General features: G+C 37.6%; 1 pseudogene; it reads right to left on the bottom strand.

Moving 5' to 3' along the window:
* Positions 1-13,192: 13,192 nt before the first annotated feature.
* LOC110346785 (olfactory receptor 13C7-like) lies at positions 13,193-14,004 on the bottom strand (annotated as a pseudogene).
* Positions 14,005-17,211: the final 3,207 nt, after the last annotated feature.

Below are 17,211 nucleotides of genomic sequence, written 5' to 3'. Positions count from 1 at the left end.
CATCATTCTTGCCACTTTCTGAAACCATTTGGAAGTCCTCTTTCATGAGTGTTTTTGGTTGCTGGGTTGTGGTTGCCTCATTGTTCTGAATCAATTCAAAACGTTTACAGTCATGGTCATTTTGACTTTGAGAAAGAGCCAGAAGTCACATGGTGCTAGATCTGGTGAATAAGGTGGATGACAACCCACAGTAATATATATATACGTGTATATATATACATATATATATACACGTATATACATATATATATGTATATATAGATTTTTGTTGTTGTTGTTGTTGTTGCTGAGGATCAAACTCACTTCCTTTTGGTTGGGAGGCAGGTGCAGGTGTGGTGCCACTGAACTAAATCCCTGGTTCCACACTGTAATATTTTACAAGCCTGCCTTTCTTTCAGATGGTACTCAACAGCATCATTCACCATATTTTTGATTGCACCTTTTAAAGAAACAAAAGAGGTCTTCTAGAACTGCTTTAGAAAGTGGCAAGAATGATGGGATAAGTATGTTCAAAGTGAGGAGCAATATTTTGAAGGAGATTATTGGCAATGTACTCTTTACTGTAATAATTTTTATTTAAATATTTATCATATATTTTGTTTACATTGCATATATACACATACCACACACATGCACATACACACATATGTTACACAGCACCAAATGCAAGATAATTTATTTCCTTCTGCCTTCAGCAATATCAGATATTTATGTCTTTATTTTTGCAATCTTTTGGGGCAAACATTTGAAAACAGCTAGTTTGGATCATTTCTTAAATGAGGTCAACTATTCCTTTGTGATGTCTAGCATCAAGGTTTTGTTTAAAAATAATTAAAAATTTTATTCTATATAACAAACATTTGTACAATGAAGTGTAATGATTTATAATGTTTGCTGTTTTTGAATTCCCACTGAGGATTTTGCAGATGTCTCCAACAAAGCCAATCTTTTCTGTGCATGCTGAAGTCAACCCTCAAGAATTCCAACTTAGCTTTAGCAAAAGCAAATATTTATATTGAAAAAGAAAACACTTGAGTTCAGAATACATTCAGATAAAAATTTAACAAACTAATGATGCCTTGTTTGTTTCTGCCTCCTAAAGGCAACATCTAAGTCACATAACCTGTATTGCTTAAAATAGAGTTTCCATTGGCTTTGCAGGGTCATATTGGTAATTGTTGTAATAAGGGATTTTTTTAAAAAGCTAGTCTCTTTAATCTACATTTCCATAAAAAACTGTTGAAAGAGCAAATTTCTACTCAGTTGTTTTTTCCTTTGCTTAAAAATAAAAAGTGCCAGGAATCCCACCCTGCTGCTGGGTAACAGTCAATCATTTATTATTCCTGGATCAAACACAGGCATTCATGCTGAGGAAAATGTTCTGCAACGAATGGGATCTTGGTCTGTACTAAAAACAAAAAGTGGCTAAAAAGAGACTTCAATTTATTTTCAAATTTATGGCTAAATTCCTGTAATTCTTAACTGGTGAAAATATTGGCGAGCTAGTACATTTTACTTAGAGTCAGATTTACTTCTTTGGTATGTGCCCAGAAGGGCTATTGAGAGCTGTTTGTGACTAGTTTTCAGGTGGTGACCAAATGGAACTCAAATGAAATGAATATTGACACTGAAGTATAACACACAAGGGGAAGCAAGGCAGAGAATTGAATACTTTAATTTTTAAAAAGCATTACCAAATATAACCAACCTCTACTTAGAAGTTTTGCTATTTGCCAAACTAAAATGGTCACTTCTCTGGGCTGGGGATTTAGCTCAGTGGTTCTGCCACCTGCTTTGAAAGTGGAAGGACCCGAGTTTGATCCCTGGTACCAAAAAAAAATAAAAAATAAAAAAAATAAAAAGGTCACTTCTCAAATTGGCCAAATTAATAGATGAACTCTCTCTTGTATTTTGATATTAAATATATCTTATCAAAATCAACCTTGCATAATATAACCATTGTCAATACATACTCAACCAGTCTTCCCTTCTTCAACCCTAAACAACCCTAAACCTAATTAATGCCCTGGAAACCAACACACCCTCCAGAGTAATCAATTCCCCTGAAACTAATCATACCCCTCCACCCAGCACTTCCCTTTCCCCAGTTAACTACTAGCTATATAAAGTGATCATCTATGAAACAAATGTCATTGTGGCAGAGGCCGCTACTCTTTCAATATCCATTTTTTATTTCCTTTTCCATAAATAGAGGCCCCTAAATTTTAGTTGAACATGTAGATTCCCAGAAAGACACAGTATTTCTACATCCTTTGCAATTGGACATTGGCATATGATTAAGTTCTAGCCAGTGGGGTGTCTGGAAATAATGTCTTCAACTTCTGGGTCAAATCCTTCAGAAAAAAATTTTCATGTCCTCTCTGGTCCCCATTTCTTTGGCCTAGAAAAAAAAAAAATATATATATATTTTGGTAATACTTGGGATGGAACCCAGGGCCTTCACACTGAGCTACATCCCCAGTCCTTTTAAAAGTTTTTTTTTTTTTTTGAGACAAGGTCTCAATAAATCACTATGTAGTTAAAAAAAAAATCACTATGTAGTTCAAGATGGGCTTGAACTTGCAGTCTTCCTGCCTCAGCCTCCTAGAGTGCCAGGATTGTAGGCATGTGCCACCCTCCTAGCTGGGCTGCAATATTTGAAATAAAGTGGTGAACTATCTTTCTTTTTTTTACTTTCTTTTTTTGGTACCGGGGATCAAACCCAGGTCCTTGTGCTTGCACAGCAGGCGGCAAAGCCACTGAACTAAATGCCCAACCCATGTGAACTATCTTTGATCATATGAGTGAGGACAACTGCCCAAGAGAGGGTGGAGCAGAAAGAAAAGACTGGGTTCCTGGCTCACCTTATCTGGAAAATGATCTCCATACCCTGGACTATCTACTTTGGCCTGATAATTCCATGTAGTAAGAAACTACCAAATTAAAATCCTTTCACTGAATTTGAAAGTTTAGCCAGAAGAAAAGTAGCTAAAAGGAATTTAAACTGTTGTGAAACATATGTCCAGGAAGGAAAAGGCTGCAAATCTAATATAAACACAAACAAATAAGACAACTTGAAGGCCTAATAATCTTCATCCCTTTCTGCAGGCTGGAGATCAACAGCTATGATATCCATATATATGTTCATGTTTTAGTTTGGATTTAAAATCATCCTAGCAGAATTCACACATTATAAATTCTAAACAGGTAAGAAATTCCAGTGAGAAGCCACACACCTGCCTGCCAAGAGCAAGGTCCTGAGTTTGATCCCAGTACTGGAAATAAGAAGAAAGGAGGAGGAGGAGGAGGAGGAGGAGGAGGAGGAGGAGGAGGAGGAGGAGGAGAAGAAGAAGAAGAAGAAGAAGAAGAAAGAAATTCCAGTGAGAGAAATACTACAGGTACCAATGGAAGAAGATTGGCCACCATGCCACAGACAGGGATCACTGGACCAACACTATAGCCAAAATCACCAGATTCTCAACTAAGAATAGCCTTTCCTCCTATGAGCCTTTTCAAGGACTGATCATGTCCTAGTAGCCAATCAGCATTCACAAGGACAAAGACCATCTGCAGGTTTTGTTCATACAGCCTGCCTTTTCCTTTGCCCAGTGAGACAATCTATGCAAAATTTGTCATCTCTGTAATTAAGGAAATCTTCCATGATGCTCCAAAGGTCTCTGAGTTGTTCTCTGACTTTCTAATAATATTGCTATGGTAATAGCATAAAAACCACTTCAGAGCAGAATGAATTCCCCTACCGTGAAACCCTTGCATTCTCCTACATTCACAATTCTCAAAAACACTTCCAAAGTATAAACAGTGACTTAACTGAACCTTCTGGCAGAAAATTTAAAGTTAAAAGAGACAACTGGGCCTGGTGCTTTAATTAGCCCCATTTCAACAGGGCCAAATTCAGCAGTTTGAGCCCCAAACTCAACAGGCAAGATGATGCAGGAACTAAGTGGCAGGTTTTATTTGGCTCACACACTGTCATCTGCATGAGCCACTGCCATGCTTTTTAATCACTGTGACAGTGATCTTTAGCAATACTATTCCATCACTCTGGAGCCTTGTACTATCAGACCAGACAGCTGCAGGCCTACACAATACATAAGGTGGTGTAAATGACACTATCCATTTGAAAATACGGAAGACTGCTAGCATTTTGACTCATCCCTGAGGTACTGACTGTCTATAGTTATGTTTCACAGGTCTTGTTCCAATTTTGTTATTTTTGATATTTTGTTACAGCAGCTCATACTGACTAAGGGACGTGGCCTTCCAGAATCAAGGCTGTATTTCTCAGCATTGTTCTGAAGTTTTAAGATAGAAGTAGTGTAAGACCTTGAGGATTTTGAGGAATAGAGCTCCTATGACAGCTTGGGATCATCTACTCTTCAGATCTGTATGTGAGAAAGAGAAATAAACTGTCACCTTGTGTAAGTAGTGTTACTATGAAATTTTATTAATTTCAGTTAAACCCAATCCTTGCTGATACACACCCTTCCCTTTATGTTTACTTGACTTTCAATGTTCCTTAATTGGTGAGTCTCTAGGTCATTTACTTTTCACGATGAGAGGCCAAACCTTGGTCCCTTGGATCAAAAATGCAATTAACATGTTGACAATGCTGACTTCCTGTCTGCAGCAAGGAACAGGGATAAGGCCAATGAATTCCAAGGACTTAAATTCTCAGCTGCTTCAGATAGTTCCCAAACAATTGCCCTGAGCCCCTCAGGGACCATGTGACTTAATTTTTATTCTGCAGGGAGCAGTGCTAATCCAAATAATACACTTATCCTTTGTGTAAAGATATTCATTTATTTCTGATAACCTTGCTACCGTGTGTGTGTGTGTGTGTGCGTGTGTGTGTGTATGTGTGTGCGTGTGTGTGTATGTGTGTGCTTGTGTGTGTATGCAGTGGAGAATCAGTTGAGAAAAAGATTTCATTTATTTTAATGAGAAAACTTACATACTCATTCTGATCTATGATACTCTAAAATACTCACATATATAGAAAAATATATTGACTGAAATATAAAAAGTTTATATAAGAAACAACAATTAGAAAGTAAACAGAGTTGTATGAAAAAGGTAATGTAATGAAGTTTATTGTACTTAATAAAGGAGAAAGACAGAATGCATAGTGAGTAGATTGGTAGGGAAAGGATTTGAGGGGCTCATTCTTTGGAAGTTTCAGTCTTCTTTCTGCACTATTTTCCCAATAATTTTTCAACACTTGGGGCTATTGTGATCATCTTGCACTCAAAATACACAACTTATAAAATTATATTACAGAATATACATTTAAGATAAAACATAAACTAGATACATCATCACATCAAGATGTAAAAATAATGGATACAGGAGCCCACTGAAATATCCCAGAAGATGCTACTAATCTCTTCATCCCTTTGACTTGACAATGTGTTTTATAATCTTCCCTATGTGGCAATCACTTCATATTTGTTCCATATGATATTCTCTAAGTAGAAACCGCTGTGCCAAAAATAAGCTCATGAATATATCTTTGCCTAAAATCATAAAATATTACTTCTTGAAGCATGTCCTTGGTGAAAACATTGTTATATTGAAAGAGTTATTGGTGGAAATCAGTAGAAGCTTTCAAAGCCAGAATGACAAGTCTGTAACTGACCTGAGGGGACAGGTCAGGAAAAGTCAGCAACTCATTCTTTTTCTAGGGTTTTACTCTGAGAACAGCAAGCTGAGGTGCAGTGAATGCCAGGGAGACTGCAGATGGAGCGCTGCCACATGCAGCCTTTTTGCCAGGGGCCTGGGACCTCAGATCTCTACTTTTTTCTTTCAGCCAGACTTGAGGGGTATGGAATGTGTTTTGCCTAAAAGTTTTAGTGCTTTTGTGGAACCACTGGAGGAATTTCTAAAACTTGATGACTTTTAAAGAGCAGGACTGAAGAATGCTTCTGCCTGCCAGAGTCCACAGGAGTCTATTTTGTTAAAGAAAGAATGAAGTTATCCTCAGCAGAGAAAGCCCTTCTGGGAGAGAGAATGGGATTCACCTGTACCTGCTTGCTCCATCTTCCCATTTTTTCCCTAAAATCTCTTAAGGGCAAGGTCTGTTCTTACTTGTGTCTGGGCCCCCAAAGCCTAAGGAAGTGCAGCTAGAATCAAAAGGGAATTAGAACTGGATTCAAATTCTCACATTTTCATCTCTAAAACACTTTAAAGTATTTTTTTTATCCACCTCCACATTAAAAAACAAAAAGAAGGCACCCGGAAGGAAGCTCCCCACCTCCATCCCAGGCTGCTAGGGCAGAGAAGGTGAGCCGGTCCCAGCACCCGGAAGGAAGCTCCCCCACCACCATCCCAAGCTCCTAGGGCAGAGAAGGTGAGCCACACAGGCACCAGAAACACACACACACACACACACACCCGTGGAAATGAGAAGACACATAAACAAGCCTCAAAAACAGACTTCCAGATCACCTACAGCAACCCCAAAGGGAAATGAGATGGAACAATCTGATACTCAACCACCTGGACTCTCTGAACTGGCAACAAAAGAGGATCTGGGAAAAAGGAAATCAGAAATGATTACTCAGATAACAGTAAAGATTTTGTTCATGGTGCAAGACATGATTAATCAGTCTAGAGAGGACACAGATAAAAGAATAGAGGATCTCAGGAACATGATGGAATCCCAACATAGGAAACAAATGGAATCCATAAAACACATACAAACAGATTTCCAGGAGATTAAAAACTCCATCAAAAGTCTGCACAGCAGAATGAACCAATGAGAGGATAGAATTTCACATATAGAAGATAAGATTGCAATTAGTGACCAGGAAAAGAAAAATTGCTTTAAAATTGTAAGGGAACAGGAGAAATCAATCCAGCAGCTGCTAGACGATGCAAAGAAGAATAACATGAGACTGACTGGAGTCAATGAAGAAACAGGAGAGAGTGCAGATGACGTAAAAAAACTGTTCACAGAAGTGATGGCAGAAAACTTCCCAAGGAGGGGGAAAGAACTTGACGTACAGATAAGTGAGGCACATAGGACTCCAGCTAGCCTTAATCAAAAAAAATCTACACATAGGCATATAATAGTTAGGATTCCAGAAATCCAACAGAAGAACAAAATTCTACAAGCAGTTAGAGAAAAGAAACAAATCACATACAAAGGAAAGCCCATCAGAATCACAGCAGACTTCTCAATGCAAACCCTCAAGGCAAGAAGAGCTTGGAGTGATGTATTTCAAGCCCTAAAGGAAAACAGCCTCCAACCCAGATTGATGTACCCTGCAAAACGATCTTTCAAAATTGATGGAAAAATAAGATGCTTTCATGATAAAGAACACCTCAGGATCTTCATAAATACCAAACCGGCACTCCAAAAAATTTTAGACAATACCCTAGGAAAAGACAATGAGGATCACAACCCCAGGAAACCCAGCAGAATGAATCCATTGGGCATGACAAATTAAATGCAAAGGGGGAGAATCCAACAAAAAGAAAAGTCATGAAAAGGCTTTTAAAACTTTTAACTTCATCTCCCTAATGAGTGTATAATTCAATCTCATTATTGAACTGATCAGTATTTTTCTGATTCTAGAGTTGCACACCATTCCTTGTACTATACTGGCTATTTATCATCTTCTTATGTCTACATTTTAATTGGGTTGTCTATTAATGACCTCTAAGAATTCTTTATATATTCTGCTCATAGGTTATATGCATTGTAAATATGGTCTGTTTAAGGACTACTTTTCATTTTAATGATGTCATTTAAAGTTCTAAATTTTGATGGAATCTCATTTATCAATTTTTTTCTTTTATACATCATGGTTTTTGTATCCTAGGCAGTTCTTGACTACCTTGAATTCATAATATTTTCCCTTATAATTTCTTCTTAAAATTTTATACTTTTAGGCTTTCTTATTTAGGTTCATAGATCCCTTCAAGTTATTTTCATGTATGGAAAAAAAGGGCTGAGGTTAATTTTTTATATACAGATACCAGGTGTTCTAGTGCCGTTTGCTGAAGACACTATCTCTTCCTTGGTTCTTGAATTGAGTTTATATTCTATAAAATGCTAATGTTAAAGAATCTTTCAAAACTCAGCAGACCATATATGTGTGGTTCTATTCGTAGATTCTCTGTTTTATTCCAATGATCTATATGTCTTTCCTTACACCAACACTGCCTTGATCACTGTAGCTTTAGAAGAAGTCTTAAAAGTAGGTACTAAACGTCTTCCAACACTGTTTTTGTTTTTGTTTTTATTTTTGGCTTTTTTGGGTCCTTTGTACTGCTACATGCTACATAACTTTTAAATTTCAATATCCAATTCTTCATTTATAGCAAGTATACACAGACCTAAATTTTTATATATATTTTGTGTTTTCTAATCCTGCTAAATTCAAGTACAAGTTCTAGGGGCTCCTAGAGATTTCTTAGTATTTTCTCTGTGATGATCATTTCATCTACATATAAAGATTTTGCTTCTGCCATGCCAATCCTATCCTAGTTGTGTCATTTTATTGCCAGACTATTTTGGTGGGGACTAGGTTACAAAGTTTAATGGACAGATGAAGAGTAGGCATATCTGCCCTTGTTCCCCACCTTAAGGAGAAAGCATTGTATCTTCTCCATTCATACAAGACATTCTTGCTGGAAGTATGGAGTACATGTCTTTAATTTGCTGAGAAGTTTCTGTTCTACTTCTAGTCTCCCGATAGGTTTTAACAAGAACATCTGTCGAATTTAGTCCAATATGTTTTCTCCAACTACTGACAGGATCATATGGCTTTTTCCTTTCCTCTGTTAAAATGATGACTTTTGGGGGTGGATCTTCCAATGCTGAACCAACACTGCCATCCCTGTAACAAAACCACTTTCTACATCCTGCCAGATCTGACTTCTAATAGTTTGTTTTGTTAAACAAATTTCTATCTATGTTCATACTTTTTTCTTCTATTATGTTTATCCAGTTTTAGGATTAGCATAATGTTGATTTCCTAAAATGAGGTGAGAAGTGTTCCTTCTTTTTTCTGCTTTAAATGTTTGATATAATTTATCAGTTAAAATGTATATGAGCCTGCTGTTGTCATATAGGTAGGTTTTCAAGCTAGGAATATACTTTCTTTAATAGGTGCTATTCAAATTTTATATTTCCTCCAGAGTTAGTTTCATTAATTTGTCTTGTAAATTACTTCTTAGAAGTTGTCAAATTTATTTCAAAAAAGATTTTTGAAATATGCTTTCTATATCCTTTTAAATTCTGTAAAATCTGTGGTAATGTCTCCTAGATCTTGATATTGTAATTTTAAAAATGTATAACTGATATTGTGTAACAGGAAGAAAAGGTCTAAAAGAGCAGAGGAATTAGGAGGGGTAGGGGAAGGGAAAAAAGGGAAAGGAAAAAATAGGAGAAGAGGAAAAAAATGGATACAAGGTCTTTGCAAATAGGGAAGGGTGGAGGGGCTGAAGGGAGGGCAGGGGAAGGGGAAAAAAAAAAGAGTCAAGAGACTCATGTAATGGTACAAGATCCCAATGGTGAATGTAACTGTATTGTATACCTAAAATGTACCAATAAAGTTAATGGGGGGAAAAAAAACAAGAAAAAAAAAAAAAAAAGAAAACTTTTGATCTTGCCTTGCTCTCAGATTTCTCCAGATCATGTCTTCTGTTCTTAGCCAGCTTCACTTTATGCAAGTATTAAAACTGCCATCTTATCAGGGAGGCATTTTTGTGCTGGATTTAAATTTCCTTGAGTGCTCTTGACAGACTTCCATTCCTGAAGTTACACTGAGAGGCTCATTTTGCCAGTTGTTTGCTCTTCTGTCTGGTTGCTGGGCTTCCTGCTGCTGGATCTTTAGTTAGCTGCCATCCTGAGAGTGGGGCAGGCACTTCGGGGATTGGGGTGTGAGTCATTGGCCAATTGTGAATCTTTAAATGAGCTCCAAGCTGCAAAGGCTGGTGGAACCTGGGCATCCTCTGCATGGGGACAGAGCATTCCCAGCTCCTCCTTAAGGACAGAGAGACCTCCCACCCTACAGCTCCAGCCCTGCCCCTTGGCACCAGGATTGCTTAACCTGACTCCCAGATGCTGTTATATTCCTTCTTTTTCTTGCCCCAGTCTCTTTGGTGCTTATCACCAGGATGTTCTCTGGAACGAGAAGAAAAATTCTCTCACCATCTGTCGTGCAGGCCCCTGACTGAGCCAGGCATTGCCCACATTCTTTGAGCTTCTACAGCTTTTTTTGGGCTTCAGAGAGCCAAGCGGCTGGATTGGAGTTGGGTGGTGAAGCACTGTGGATGTTACAGAACAAATGGCCATTTTTCTGAGTCCTCCCTGTCATCTAGAACCCCTGAGATGTTAATTTCTTAGCTTTTAATCTTTGATCTCTCTGGTATTAAAATGGTGTTCAAGGAAAGGTGCTTTGGAACTGAGGTACAGAACAACGAGAGTTCTGAAATTGTGGGATCATTGGAACCAACTGATGTACTGGGGTGTGGGTACCAATGGTGTACTGCTGGGGGAAGGGCTCTGCTGGGGCAAGCCTCACAGGAATGGGAAGCAACTGGAAGGAGCAGGAAGTCTTCTCCCTTTCAGCCTTCCACTTGCCCTGTAGTGCCGCCATGGGCAATGTTTATAGAAAGGCAGCTGGCAGAATACAAAGGTGGTCTCCAGAGTCCTAGCCCAGCATCACCGAGCCACTTATAGAAGCTTTGAAGCTGAGAGACAATAGCTCAATATTTAGCTCATTAACTTTATCCTAAATTAAATGAGCATATGTATGTGGGTCTATTTTGAGACTTTATTCTGTTCTAATGACTTATTCATCTATTTCACCACCAGTATCAAACTTTTTATTATTATTCCTTTTATACATTTTAGTATCTGGTTGGGTTAGTTTCCTCTTCTTAGTCTTTTCACAAAAAATTCTGGTTGTTTTAATAAGTTTGTTATATAAATTATATATTATATATCATTTTATCACTTTCTTTTGGGAGCCAGGGGTACTGGGATTCAAACCCAGGACCTTTGGACTGAATTACACACCCATCTCTTTTTTGTTTTTTATTTTGAGGCAGAGTCTGGAAGTCACTAAGTTGCCAAGACTGGGCTCCAACGTTCAATCTTCCTGCCTCAGCCTCCCAGAGTGCAGGGATTACAGGTGTGCCACCCTACTATTGTTATATTTTGTTGTAAATTAGAATGCTCTCATCAGTGATTAAGATTACATTGAATTTTTATATTATTTTAGAGGTCTAGAGAAGTTTACACTATTATTTTTAATCCAAGTTTTATCTTTCAATTTGTTAAAGTATTCTACTGAGTTTGCTCAATAAATTATTATAGTCTTAATTTGGTGGGGATGTTTTTGAGATGGGGTCTCACTGTGTAGTTCAGGCTGGCCTTGAATTCACTATGTAGCCCAGGCTGGCCTTGAGCTCACAGAAATCTTCCTGCCTCAGCCTCCAGAGTACTAGGATTACAGGCATGCATCATCACGCCCAGCTATAGTCTTATTTTTTTGGGTACTGAGGAATTTTTAATTTTATTCTTAGGTATCCTAACTATTAACTAGGTATAAATATACTAGTATGTCAGATAGCAATAAGATTATTCCTTACTTTCTTTTATTTTCATCTTTCATTCAACTAGGAAGCTAATTATAAAATTAATATACAGGATGCATTTCATCTAGAGTCACAAAGCTCAATTAGGACTGGAAGACAAGCTACTAGAGAGTGTATGTTAGGACAATTTCAAGAATTCACTAGCAGGGCTGAATGAACAGCTAGAACCTGGAGTACTGAATTTTCTGTCACTGGAGGAGTTCAAGCAGGTGCTGGATGAGTGGTCAAGGATGTTGGAGAACACTATGAAGTATGCAGTTGGGGTTGAACAAGGAGCTGAGTGTTAGATGGGTTTGTAAATATCTGAAGTTGGTTCTAATGGCCACTAGGTGTCACTCTTGTGTACAAACATTGAAAGCAGCAAATTTGTTTTCTAGTAGAGTATGAAAAATCAGAAACTTAACAGACTAGCCCAGGAAAGTGAAGTTTTATTTTAAAAATAAACATCTTTGTTATATGCAATTAATGTACATAAGAAAACTTAAATAACACTTGAAGTGAAATTCTCCAAGATTTATTCTCGAAACCAGATTAATTTCTAAATTTTCTTTTTAAATGTCTTCTGCTATTCACAAAATTCAATATAACTTACTTCTGTCCATCCACATCCATCTGTGGACCTCTCATCTGTCTTCTTTGCCTGCTATAAGAGATAGGAACTCTGTCTTGCTCTTTTTTTTGCACTATGCAGCACTTATAATAATGCCACTATAATATCTTACACTTCTGTTGTGCTTACCTAATCCATGTAAAATCAAGTGGTTAGATATGAAGAAACAGGCTGAGAGGAATTAAGAAATTTGCCCATGGTCATAGGTAAGAAAGTGCTTCCCAATTTTTGTGGTATTGAGCTATGGAGGCTCAGGAAATACCACAGGCTGTATATACTCTCCTGTTTGTTCACAGTGGAACTTGTACTAAAAGGCACTGAGAACTCCTGGAGTAAAATACCTGTCAAAAAATGTCTCAAATAGCTATCTATTTCTATCTATATCTATCAATCCATCTGTCTTTTTTGGAACATGAATATTTATTTCAACAGAAATAGAATGCTAAATAGAAATACCATGTGATGAGTGTCAAATTGAAACTACTCTCTCTTTAATTTAATTTATTACCAATGTTTCATAATCCAGAGCACATCAAGAACTAATAGCCTCAATTTTGCCATAGCTATTCAGTTATCAAAATAGGTCATTTCCACCCAGATGTTCTCTATGTGGAGAACTTGTTTTTGTATCTTCTTAGCCCTTCAGACAAACTGCATCTAGTAAGTGGAAGTTTTGGGGAGAGTTTTCATTTCTTCTTATTCCACTGACTTTCCTGATGAACCCAAAGGAGTTGGCTATGTGAGAATCATCTCATTTTCCTATACTAATTCTATAGCTTAGGCACAATAAAAGCCATTCAGCTTGTTCTAATGGCTGTTGTCTTATGTGATTTTAGAATGAGTTCAAAATGTCTTCATTATATTCAGTTAGAATATTAAGCCTAACCCCTGTCAGAACTGGTCACAACTCAGGAGATATTCTCTGAAAGGCTAAATATTGCTTTAAACAGACTAAAGGGTGAGAAGCCATTCTGGTTGGCTTAAGTTGGCTTTTGAATGGCAGCTGATATAGTTGGGAATCTTTTCTGTCACATGGGTGACAACCACAGAGAATACCTCCAAAAATACCAGGTTCCTCATAGTGGCCTTCTTATCTCTGTTCCTTAGGCGATGGTGTTTGGCATGGGCGGTACCATTCCCTAGAAAAGGGAGATGAGCTTGTGTATTAGGGCCTCCTTGTCTGTTCCCAGCAGGTCCTTGGCCTTGGGCTTCCTATACACAAAGAAGGTGGTCCTGTATGAGACAACCACAACTGTAGTGGGAAGGATGAAGACATAGAAGACAAAATGAATAGGACTGGGGTTTCTGGGAAGATCACATTGGTCACAACCATGCCGATTACATTGATGGACATGTCAAGACAGGCCAACTTCAGGACAGCCAGGTGGAGTGATTGATGCCATCATCCCACAGAAAGGCAGCTGCATTGCCTTGGATGCATACACCATAGAAATAGTACCAACAATGCAGGGTCAGCAGCCATGGACACATAAGCAGCATTGGCCGTGATCACAGGGTATATGAAGGGGTTGAAGATGGCCAGGTAGCAATCAAATGGCATCATGCTCAGGAGCACACACTATGTCTGCCATGGCAAAGGACAGTGCCACCTGCATAGCACAGGTTGAGAAAGCAATGGTTTTTGAGGTAAGGGGGGTAGGGTGGCAGGACGCTATCCAGGATGAGTGTGACCGATGAGGTTGTAAAACAGGTGTCCAGGAAGGAAAGGTTGCTGCAAAGAAGTACATGGGCATGTGCAGGTGGAGTCAAGGAACATCACTAGGATGAAGACCCCATTGTCCCAGCAAGACCACCAGGTATATCAGCAGATGAATACAAAGAATATTTTCTTCAGCTTTGGGTAGTCAGAGGACCCAGGAGATTGAAACCAACATGGAGGAAGTCTGATTGGCCTTTTCCATGAAATATTCCCTCAGTCATCAAAGCACAGAGTGTGGGGGTGAAGGGTGCACAGGTAATGGGGAAAAAAAATAAAAACCAAGATATATCATGTACAGGTACAAACACCCAATGATAAATGTAAACAAATTGTATACCCACAGCCCTGAATTTTTATATATACCTTGTGTTTTCTAATCCTGCTAAATTCAAATACAAGTTCTAGGGGCTCCTAGAGATTTCTTAGTATTTTCTCTGTGATGATCATTTCATCTACATATAAAGATTTTGCTTCTACCTTGCCAATCCTATCCTAATTGTGTCATTTTATTGCCAGACTATTTTGGTGGGGACTAGGTTTCAAAGTTTAATGGACAGATAAAGAGTAAGCATATCTGCCCTTGTTCCCCACCTTAAGGAGAAAGCATTGTATTTTCTCCATTCATACAAGGCATTCTTGCTGGAAGTATGGAGTACATGTGTTTAATCTATTGAGAAGGTTCTCTTCTACTTTTAGTCTCCTGATAGCTTTTACCATGAACAGCTGTAGAATTTAGTCCAATACTTTTTCTCCAACTAGTGACAGGATCATATGGCTTTCTCCTTTTCTCTGTTAAAATGATAACTTTTGGGGGTGGATCTTCCAATGCTGAACCAACACTGCGATCCCTATAACAAAACCGCTTTCGACATACTGCCAGATCTGACTTCTAATAGTTTGTTTTGTTAAACAAATTTCTATCTATGTTCATACTTTTTTCTTCTGTTATCTTTATCCAGTTTTAGGATTAGCATAATGTTGAGTTCCTAAAATGAGGGGAGAAGTGTTCCTTCTTTTTTCTGCTTTAATTGTTTGATATAATTTATCAGTTAAAATGTTTATGAGCCTGCTGTTGTCATATAGGTAGGTTTTCAAGCTAGGAATATACTTTCTTTAATAGGTGCTATTCAAATTTTATATTTCCTCCAGAGTTAGTTTCATTAATTTGTCTTGTAAATTACTTCTCAGAAGTTGTCAAATTTATTTCAAAAAAGATTTTTGAAATATGCTTTCTATATCCTTTTAAATTCTGTAAAATCTGTGGTAATGTCTCCTAGATCTTGATATTGTAACTTAAAAAATGTATAATTGATATTGTGTAACAGGAAGAAAAGGTCTAAAGGAGCAGGGGAAGTGGGAGGGGTGGGGGAAAGGAAGGGAAAAGAAAAAATATGAGAAAAGGAAAAAATGGAAACAAGGTCTTTGCAAATAGGGAAGGGTGGAGGGTGTGAAGGGAGGGCAGGGGAATGGGGAAAAAAAAGAACCAAGAGACTCATGTAATGGTACAAGATCCCAATGATGAATGTAACTGTATTTTATACCTAAAGTGTACCAATAAACATAATGGGAAAAAACCCCCCGAATTGTATACCTAAAATGTACCAATAAAGAACTAAAAAAAAAACAAGTACAGAGTGCACGTCAGGCTTTCTTGGGAAGACTCTTAGGCAATTTGTATGTAGTCAAGTTCTTGCTGCCTAACAGAACATATATCTTTAAGAGAACAATGACTGAAAGAGACTGTAGGAGTGTTGAATGGCGCTAGAAGAGAGAAGGTCAAAGCTGGACCTGCATTGGGAGAGGGCCTTCAATGTTCCAGCTGTGTGACAATTTTTTTCTGACCCCTTCCCAACATCCAAAAAGGTAACTGAAGCCTAGAAATGGGAAATGACCTCTCCAAGTCTTCTGAGCAAGGTAGTGACGGAGGCAAGACTTGAACTCATAGAACGAATGCATGGCCCAAGGCAAGCTTTTCCTCTATATTATGCTTAAGAGCTGAAAATTCTATGAGTTATTTTACCTTAAGTCATATTTATACAAATTTCATTCAATCTGGGCTTTCTTAGATGCTCAGAGAGAAAAATCCCCAAGCAGATCCAATTTTTAGAAGAAATTTCTTTAATAAACTTTAATTATATATGGTAGGAACTTGTATAAAAGTGTTAATCCACATACACAAAGACATAAGTCAGCTAAAGACTTAAATCTAAAGAGAATTACTTCTTTGGTCTGCTAAGACTGCCCTGAGGTTTACATTCATGGCTTCCCCCCCTCCAAAATGAAAATACCCTTTTTAATTCTCCTGTTCATGTATGATTGTTATAAATACATTCACATAGGCCTCACATTTTTTGATTCATTTTTCTGTAAGCAGTTTTAAGTTTTGTGATGACTGTGAATGATACATAATCACTTTATCATAATTTCTTATTAGTTTCTAGTAGAGCTGCACTCTAACTTATTTCTAATAAACAACATATCACCTGTGATACCTTATTCTTTTCTTTTCAGTATTTTTATTCCTTTCTTTTTTCTGATCTAGAGTCAGGTGGTAGTCTGGAGACTGATGTTACAGACATTGATAGCAGATGTCCTAAGAAGTTGTTGGTGTTTTGCCATCAAGTATGCTGTTTGTCATTATCCTAATATATTCATTTAGGTCAAGGATAGTTCCCTCCTTAAAGTATGCTAATTTAAAAAATTGTAAATTGCCAGTCACTGTGTCACACACCTGTAATTCCAACTACACAGGAGCCTGAGGAAGTGAATCCCAAGTTTGAGGCCAGCTTAGTGAGACTCTTATCTTAAAGTAAAAAGTAAAAAGGGCTGGAAAGGTAGCTCAGTGGTAGAGCAAATACAAGGCCCTGGGTTCAGTCCCCAGTAGAGCAAAAACAAAAGTCTTAAATACACGTGGAATTTTATCAAATGACTTCCCAACATTTGTTGATATAATTATTTTTCTTTTTAAACCTATTAACAGAATAGAGTACAGAAATAAATCCGCCAATGTTCATAATGTTAAAAATGTTAAAATTCCTTTAAAAATTCCACTAGATAATGTGTATTATTTGTTTTATGTACATTAATTTTTAATCTGCTCAGATTCAATAAATAACTACTTTTACTCTTTATTTTTTCATGATCATCTAATTCTTTGAAAAGCCTTTATCCTAATACTAGGCTGCCCGTACTGCTCTTAAAATTTAGCCCAGCATATTAAGACTTATATTTCAGTATCAGTGCAATGAAT

Source organism: Heterocephalus glaber, unplaced genomic scaffold, assembly GCF_053883595.1.
Source record: "Heterocephalus glaber isolate CG9 unplaced genomic scaffold, H.glaber_assembly_v1.0 deba00001481, whole genome shotgun sequence".
In the NCBI taxonomy this organism is placed as follows: domain Eukaryota; kingdom Metazoa; phylum Chordata; class Mammalia; order Rodentia; family Bathyergidae; genus Heterocephalus; species Heterocephalus glaber.
Note: the sequence above shows the minus strand (reverse complement) of the source record. Positions and strands in the feature narration are given on the sequence as shown.